Source organism: Bubalus kerabau, chromosome 22 (assembly GCF_029407905.1).
Source record: "Bubalus kerabau isolate K-KA32 ecotype Philippines breed swamp buffalo chromosome 22, PCC_UOA_SB_1v2, whole genome shotgun sequence".
Classification (NCBI taxonomy): domain Eukaryota; kingdom Metazoa; phylum Chordata; class Mammalia; order Artiodactyla; family Bovidae; genus Bubalus; species Bubalus kerabau.
Genome location: NC_073645.1, coordinates 25342724 through 25349507, shown reverse-complemented (window position 1 = coordinate 25349507; position 6784 = coordinate 25342724). Strand labels below are relative to the sequence as shown.

General features: G+C 48.5%; 1 pseudogene; it reads right to left on the bottom strand.

The window, feature by feature from the left end:
* Positions 1-3172: 3172 nt before the first annotated feature.
* Positions 3173-4604, bottom strand: LOC129637116 (60S ribosomal protein L32-like; annotated as a pseudogene).
* Positions 4605-6784: the final 2180 nt, after the last annotated feature.

Below are 6784 nucleotides of genomic sequence, written 5' to 3'. Positions count from 1 at the left end.
CCCTTCGGCTTTTGTTCACATGCCTGTGTTTCCTAAGTACTAAGTTAAACTCCTGCTGCTAAGGCAGTCCACTCATGGCTGGGGGACCTATCCTGGAGCTGAGAGGGGTTTCCCAGGTCCACATGGGAGGGGAAAAGGTGCTAAACTACGGCCTGTAGGCCTGTCTCTTTTATAGTTCCAGGTCTTTCACCTGCTAGCCAAGGATCTAGCTTTCCTGTTTGCTGCTTGGTTTTCTCTGTAATATGGGCATCATAACTGCTGCTCTGTGGGCTTCAGACGGTCAGAGGAAGTAACTGACAGAAAGGTGACAGGGAGGTACTTTGAGGTTTGAAATGCTCTTTCAATGTGTGTGTGTGTGTGTGTGTGTGTATTGAGGACAGGTAGAAGTTATCCACAGAGTCTCCTGGACTGTAGCCCCAGCTAGGCCTGGCAGAGCTGTTCCTCTCCAGGCTGAGGTCAAAGCCAGGTCCTCTTCCCACTATCAACACCAGAGCCTGGGTCCTGTTTATTGTTCTTGGCTCCTCTCCTAGCAACCAAAGTGTTGAAGGTTTTGCAAGAAATGGGGACCTTGCCTCTCAGCTCACTAGGAAGAGGGGCCAGCGCTTCAGTGCGCGGAGCTCTGCCAGCAAGTGCAAGTTAATTGCGAGTCTTGACCTCAGCCTTAGCCTGGTAAGGGAGCCTCCCATAACCTTTAGCCTTTTACTGCTACCCTGAGTTTGACTCAGAAAAGATAGCCTCCACCCAAGATATACATCCTATCCTTAGGGAGACCTGATGAGGAAGACCCAACCTCATTCTTTCCCTGTGTATTAGCGTTCCAGGGCTGCAGTAACAAATTACCACAAGCTTGTCCTTAAATAACAGAAATGTGTTCTCTCACAGTTCTGGAGGTCAGAAGTTCAAAACCAGGATGTTCACAAGGCTGGTTTGTTCCAGAGGGCTCTGAGGAGAATCCATCCCATGCCTCTTTACTAGCTTCTGGGCGCAGGCAGCTACACTTGGCGCTCCTCCTGCTTCTGTCTTCGCACGACAGTCTCCTCCTGTGTCTTTGTGTTGTCTCCTTTTCTGTCTTATGAGAATACTCATTCTTGGATTTAGGACCCACTCTAGTCTAGGACGATCTCCTTTTGAAATCCTTAACTTAATTAAATCTGCAAGGACCCTTCTTACAAATAAGGTCACATTCTGAGGTTCTGGGTATCTTTTGTATCTGGTATCCTGGGTTCTGGTATTCTGTATTCTGGTATTCTGGGTTCTGATGTATCTTTTGTATCTGGTATTCTGGGTTCTGGTATTCTGTATTCTGGGTTCTGATGTATCTTTTGGGGGCCATGATTCAACTCACTACATGTGCCTCCTTTGATGAGGGAAATCTAAGCCCATTCTTGGAGAGTCATTGACTCTGAAAGGACAAATCTCTTCCTACTTAAAGAAGCCCCTCTTTTCCTTTTTCCTTTTGGCTGCACCCTGTGCAGCGGGATCTTAGTTCCCTGAACAGAGACTGAACCCACAGCCTCAGCAGTGATGGAGTCCTAACCACTGAACCACCAGGGGATTCCTAAAGAAGCCCGTTTGTGATGGGGAATTTGATTAAAGCCTGATCACCGAGAGCCTTTAAACTGAGAAAAGCACATAGATGCTGGTGGCAGGAAAGGGTCAGCCAGGTTATTGTTCTTTATAGAATGAGGTGACGGTGTTGTGTCCATCATGCGAGGATTTGGAGAAGGAGTGAGGGGGAGTTTCTGCCTTCACGAGGCAAGTGAGGCAAGGCAGGCCCAAGGTCTTAGTCTTTGCCCACCTAGTTTTTCTTCCTCTCGCTCCCAGATGTTAATTAACTGATGTCAGTGTTAAATACTTTTTTTGAAAATGAACTCCTATATGATCATTAACAAAGTAGGACTGTTCCTGACAATGGTAGGTGTCTTAATATACTGAGGGAGCCATCAGGGTTAAAAAGATCCAGAAGAGTTTATTTTGCCAAACCAGGCTAGCTCCCTGAGCCCTCTTTCTTCCTTACGTCCTTACTTCCAAGGGCCTAGCCATTCAGCTGGGTCTGTTTCTTTCCCACTCTGGGGATTTGCTTCCTGAACTGGGAGCCATATAAGCCTTATAGTTGGTACTACCATGCCTCCTTTCTTCTTTTCCACAAATAGCAAGAGCCTCAGGTTGCTTGCTACCCATTTAATCTCTGGGGATCCTCACATCTCTAGACTGGATGCTGAAGGGGGCCACCAGCTCTCCTCACATCTCTTTGCCTCCCGTTAGTTATGATCTCCCTAAAGAAAATTGCATGCTACCTTTTCCTTTCACATTTTTTACAATTGATCACTGTGTGGAAAGAGGGCCAAAGCCTGAGGAAGGTTTGAAAATTTCAGAAAGCTGGGGAACTTCTGCCAACTCTGGTCCATGGAATGAAAGGGCTGATAGCCTCTCCTCTTGGGTCTGGCCTGAAGACACCAACTAGGGCAAGCATTCATCTTCCCTTTAACTCTATGGCTGGCTGTATTTTGAGCATTTCCCAATTAGTTTTTCTCACCTCTGTATTTCCTCGGCTGCATGCAGGAAAAGCCCCTTTATGGAGTGATTTTTTAGAAGAGTGTCAAAGAGGTCCCAGTAGGGTCAACTCCTAATCCCCCCCTTTCCTAGAATTAGTTGCATGGATTTTGAGTTAGTGAAACTTGGAACACCAGTAAGGGACCCACAGTCTCTTCATGGCATCCCAGAAAGAGGGGATAAGAAGGCGCAGACATTGTGGCACATGTAGGGTGGGCACCCCCCAGCCCAGATCCTTCTTTTGTACTACCACTCCATTTCCACCACTCCACCCAGATGTGAACACCCAGGTGGAGAAGATTGGGATGTCAACAGAGTTTATAATACAGAAGATTTGTTGAATTCAACTTTTAAGAATTTCAGTGTACTGATAGACTCAGTGGATTTGATCATCAATATGCATAAGCTCAGAATCCATGACTTTGAGAGATGGGGTGTGAGAGATGTGAGGAATGAAAAGAGATGCCCAGGGCTTGACAGGATGGTGATTGGGAACTGAAGCTGGGCACAGAGATGGGAGAGGCAGGGCAGACTTGGGACAGACTAACAATTGTTCCGTTTTTTTTTTTGCCAAGTTTTAGGGTTTTATTAATACAAACAAAATGTGTGCACGAGGTGTCTACTCATTTTCTTGGCTATGCAGCCTGGCATTAGGCTTGGGGACTCTGATGGCCAGCTGGGCTGCTCTTTCCTCAATGGTTCTCCGGTTCTTGGAGGAAATATTGTGAGCAGTCTTGGCACAGGAAGATTTGTTGAACATTAGCAGCACCTCAAGTTGCTTGAGGTTGTAGACCAGAAACTTCTGGAAGCCACTGAGCAGCATGTGCTTTGTTTTCTTGTTGGCCCATAACCAATGTTAGGCATCAAGATGTGGCCCCTGAGTCTCCTGTGCAGCCTAGTATCAATGCCCCTGGATTTCCCCTAGTTTGCTTAATTTTGACATATCCATCTGACTGGTGCCAGATGAACTTCTTGGTTCTCTTTTTGATGATCTTGGGCTTCATGAGGGGTCTGAGGGTGGCCAGGATGCCAAGTAGGAGATGGCTGCCACCTTCATAGGCAGCACCCAGGAAGAAGAGCTCCCTTTTGCTTTCCTAATGGCTCCTCAGCTGTTCCCAAAATGTGAAAATGAAGGCGAATCTTCCCAAATATAAAACTTTTTGAGAAGCACAACTTCAAAGCTGGGGCTCTAGGCTGCTTCTAGTGCCAGCCTCGTGTGGTTAAGGGTGGGACAATGCCCACTTCCTGGGTACAAAACAAAAGTAATAGAGACTGTGAGAAGACTGTGTGTCGCCTTGGAATCTGAGTGGTTGCCAAAGCCCGAGGACCTGAAACCTCTGAAAGACCTGGACAGTCTGCTTCCCCAGAACCTTTAGCTCAGGGAGGCCCAGATGAAGTGGACTGACCTCATTCTTGGTGAAGGCCACCCCCTGTTCACCCTTCCTCAGCTCTTCACAATTCCTTCCCTTTTCCTCTATTTCCCAGATAATGGAAACCTCTGGGAGACCAAATCTAGACTAGCTGTCCCACTGGTTCTGTCTATGATTCTGGTGAGAGGCCCCAAGGGACCCCTCTCTGCTCTGTACTCCATCCTGCAGCAGTCAATCTTGGGAGCATCTAGCATCTTCTGCCTTCCAGAGTGAGAGCCTTTCCCTGTCTCCGCCAGGTCCGTCTCCCCCTTCCTGTCTGTGTCTCCTCTCCCTCTTCTCCTGGTCCAACCTCATCCTCTTATTCATCTCTCTGCCTCTGTCCTTCTTCACCTTTGTTCTTGCTCCTGTGTAGCAACCTTTGGAGCAGGCCCAGGCTCTCCCTCTGGGAACTAGAGGAGAAAACACCCCAAGGCTTCTACCCACAACTGGTGAAGGACCCTGGTCACTCAGCCCTCACCTCACAGTCTGATTTAGCTTCCCTCTCCACCTGAATTTTTGTTTACCAGCAGAAATGGGGATCCACGCTGTAACAGTATGGCAGTTTACAGTTCACACAATGGTCCATTAGCTTTGAAATTGTGATTCTCAAAAAGTTTTATATTTGTGAAGATTTACCTTCATTTCACATTTTGAGCATAAAGTGGACTTTATTGATTTTGAATAAAATCCGGCATCTTTTTCCTATATTTCAAATTCATATAAAATACAACCACCCTATGCCTTCTGAGAAAACTCTGCTGTGCCCTCAACTTCCTCTTTGGTTGGATCAAATTATCCAGGTCAATCTGGTAGCTGGGGCAGTTTCCACCCTGGACAAGAAGCATCCTGGCAGCTCAGGTTCCTCTTTCTTCTGGAATAGTATCTACTAGGACAGTGTCATAGTACAAGATCAGCATCCCTTCCCCTCTCCCCCATGATTTTGCTCCCTGAATTCTATCCTGATTTCTCCTCTTTTTCCCTTGCCCTCAAAAAAAAACCCTTAATTTACCACCTTCAGAGGCTTCTTCAGTCGTTAGTCCAGAAATGGGCAAGTGTGTGCATATTTGAGGCTTCCCAGGAGAAGGCAATGGCACCCTACTCCAGTACTCTTGCCTGGAAAATCCCATGGATGGAGGAGCCTGGTAGGCTGCAGTCCATGGGGTCGCTAAGAGTCGGACACAACGGAGCGACTTCACTTTCACTTTTTCACTTTCATGCATTGGAGAAGGAAATGGCAACCCGCTCCAGTGTTCTCGCCTGGAGAATCCCAGGGGCAGGAGAGCCTGGTGGGCTGATGTCTGTGGGGACACGACTGAAGTGACTTAGCAGCAGCAGCAGCAGGAGGTGGCAAAGGTAATGAGTGGAGCTGGCAATGATGAGAATAACCACCAGGGGGAGCCTGTGCCTAAGAAGAGACTGAGTGGGGCCCTGGGGAGCCACGTGAGGATTTTGTCTTCCCCTTTTTCCAGGGTAGTGCGGGTGCCAGGCATACCAGCCTCAGGTGGCTCCCTATGGAGCTGGGGGTCTACAGCTGCCTCCTCCCCAGGTCTGACTCCTTCTCTTTCCCTGACCATGCAGGGAAAGTGTGGCTGGGTCAGGGTATGGGAGGAAAACTGAGTGGTTTGGATACTGCCTACTCTGGCCACCATTTTCTTACAGGCCACATGCAGAGAAAGGGGTGGGATTTGATCTCTGAACTTGGCAGGTTGGAGAAGACTTGGGTTGCTGTAGTCCTGTGTTCCAGTCACTGGGTGGCCCAGAAGCTGTGGTCTGTATCTAAACAGTAAACCCCCTGGTGAGGCAATGGAAAAGGGGGTAGGCACTAGGGAGATGAAGAAGGGAGGACTGGGCTCCATGGGAGTATGTGCAGGTAGAGGAGCCTCAAGATTTGCTTCCTCTCCTTTGCCCAGACTGCATTCTGGTCTTGCCTAACTTAGTTTCACCTTCAAGTTTTCCAGAGACTACAGCCAAGTGACCTTGAGGGAGCTCCAGAGATGAGGCACACCTGTGGAAGCATGACTACTCACTGGCCTAGGAGCCTCCTCTTCACCTCCCCAGGGGCCTCAGGCCTTCCTGCCACCTCCTGTCCAGGGACCTTGTTGTTGTTGTTGTTTAATCACTAAGTCAAGTCTGACTCTACTCTTTTGTGACCCCATGGATTTAGCCTGCCAGGCTCCTCTGTCCATGGGATTCTCCAGGCAAGAATACTGGAGTGGGTTGCCATTTCCTTTTCTAGGGCATCTTCTCGACCCAGGGATTGAACCTGGATGTCTCTTTCTTGACAGGGGGATTCTTAACTACTGAGCCACCTGTAAAACCTTCAGCCCCAGAATTTCCCTTTACCCAGGCACCCAAGATGAAGGACCTCAGCTCCTAAATCCCCCATGTCCCAGTATCCCTATCTAAGGACTCTTTCTGCTGCTGCTGCTAAGTCACTTCAGTCGTGTCCAACTCTGTGACCCCATAGACGGCAGCCCACCAGGCTCCCCCGTCCCTGGGATTCTCCAGGCAAGAACACTGGAGTGGGTTGCCATTTCCTTCTCCAATGCATGAAAGTAAAAAGTGAAAGTGAAGTCGCTCAGTCCTGTCCGACTCTTAGCGACCCCATGGACTGCAGCCCACCAGGTTCCTCTGTCCATGGGATTTTCCAGGCAAGAGTACTGGAGTGGGGTGCCATTGCCTTCTCCGAAGGACTCTACTTTTTTTAAATTTTGACTGCGCTGGGTCTTAGTTACAGCATATGGGATCTTTGATCTTGCTTGTGGCATGTGGGATCTTTAGTTGTGGCATGTGAAGTGTTACAGCTTGTGAGATCCAGTTCC